This window comes from Arachis hypogaea, chromosome 1 (genome assembly GCF_003086295.3).
Source record: "Arachis hypogaea cultivar Tifrunner chromosome 1, arahy.Tifrunner.gnm2.J5K5, whole genome shotgun sequence".
NCBI lineage: Eukaryota > Viridiplantae > Streptophyta > Magnoliopsida > Fabales > Fabaceae > Arachis > Arachis hypogaea.
In genome coordinates this window covers 40823632-40825646 of record NC_092036.1, presented here as the reverse complement: position 1 = coordinate 40825646, position 2015 = coordinate 40823632, and the positions used below count along the sequence as shown (strand labels likewise).

Below are 2015 nucleotides of genomic sequence, written 5' to 3'. Positions count from 1 at the left end.
TGCAATCCATTCAGACTCTGAGAAATCATATTGACTTGCTGAGTCAACATTTTGTTCTGAGCCAATATGGCATTCAGAGCATCAATTTCAAGAACTCCCTTCCTTTGAGGTGTCCCATTACTCACAAGATTCCTTTCAGAAATGTACATGAACTGGTTATTTGCAACTATGTCAATGAGTTCCTGAGCTTTTGCAGAAATTTTCTTCACGTGAATATATCCACCTGCAGAATGGTCCAATGACTTCTTAGACAATTTAGACAGACCATCATAGAATATATCCAGGATGGTCCATTCTGAAAGCATGTCAGAAGGACACTTTTTGGTTAGTTGCTTGTATCTTTCCCAAGCTTCATAGAGGGATTCACCTTTTTTCTGCCTGAAGGTTTAAACATCCACTCTAAGCTTGCTCAGCTTTTGAGGAGGAAAGAACTTGGCTAAGAAAGTCGTGACCAGCTTATCCCAAGAGTTCAGGCTATCTTTATGTTGAAAGTCCAACCATGTTCTAGCTCTGTCTCTTATAGCAAAAGGGAAAAGCATAAGCTTATAGACCTCGGGATCAACTCCATTGGTCTTAACAGTACCACAGATCTACAAGAATTCTGTTAAAAACTGAAAAGGATCTTCTGATGGAAGTCCATGAAACTTGCAATTCTATTGTATCAGAGAAACTTATTGAGGCTTTAGCTCAAAATTGTTTGCTCCAATGGCAAGGATTGAGATGCTTCTTCTATGGAAGTTGTAATTTGGTGCAGTAAAGCCACCAAGCATCTTTCTTGCATTGTTGTTGGGTTCAGCCATGTCTTCTTTTTCGAGATTCTCTGTAAGGTTTTCTCTGAATTGTTGTGCTTTAGCTTCTCTTAGCTTCTTCTTCAGAGTCCTTTCAGGTTCAGGATCTGCTTCAACAAGAATGTCCTTCTCCTTGCTCCTGCTCATATGAAAAAGAAGAGAACAGAAAAGAAGAGGAATCCTCTATGTCACAGTATAGAGATTCCTTTATGTGTGTAGAAGAGAAAAATAATAAAAAAGGAAAAATTTTAACACAGAGAGAGAAGAGAAGAGGGTTCGAATTACGAGTAAAAGAGAAGTGTTAGTAATTAAATAAATAAATAGAAGAAGATGAGAGGGAGAGAATTTCGAAAACTATTTTTAAAAAATGGTTAGTGATTTTCGAAAATTAAGAGAAGAAATAAAATTAAAATTAAAATTTGAAACAATTAGTTAATTAAAAAGAATTTTGAAAAAAGGGTGAGGAATTTTCGAAATTTAGAGAGAGAAAAGTAGTTAGGTGGTTTTGAAAAAGATAAGAAATAGTAAAACAAACAAAAAAAAACCAATTAGTTATTTGAAAAAGATTTGAAAATCAATTTTGAAAAGATAGGAAGTTTAGAAATGATTTTTGAAATCAAATTTTTGAAAAAGATATGAATTGAAAAAGATATGATTAAAAAGATATGATTGAAATTTATTTTGAAAAAGATTTGAAAAAGAAATTTTAAAAAGATTTGATTTTGAAAATTGAAGTTGATGACTTGAATAACAAGAAACTAAAAGATATCATTCTAGAATTTAAAGATTGAACCTTTCTTAACAAGAAAGTAACAAACTTGAAATTTTTGAATCAAAAAATTAATTGTTAGTAATAATTTTGAAAATTATGAAATAAGGATAGGAAAAAGATTTTGAAAATCAATTTTAAAATTTTTTTCGAAAAACATGAAAAAAATGAAAAAGATTTGATTTTTGAAAAAGATTTTGAAAAGATAAAGTTCTGAAATTGAAATCTTGACTTGACTAATAAGAAACAACTTGTTTAAAAATTTTTTACTAAGTCAACCCAAAGATTTCGAAAATTATGAGTAAAATATGGAAAATACATTTTTTTTATATTTGAATTTTTATGAGGAGAGAGAAAAACAACTAAAATGACTCAAAACAAAAAAATTTTGGATCAAAACCAATGATGCATGCAAGAACACTATGAATGTCAAGATGAACACCAAGAATGCTTTGAAG

At 30.7% G+C, this 2015-nt stretch overlaps 1 non-coding gene across 1 annotated transcript; it reads left to right on the top strand.

Annotated features, from left to right (window-relative positions):
• The first annotated feature begins 299 nt into the window (after positions 1 to 299).
• LOC112711372 (small nucleolar RNA R71) lies at positions 300 to 407 on the top strand. The gene has a single exon (XR_003157453.1). It is a non-coding gene; the product is annotated as a small nucleolar RNA R71 (small nucleolar RNA).
• The last annotated feature ends 1608 nt before the right edge of the window (positions 408 to 2015 follow it).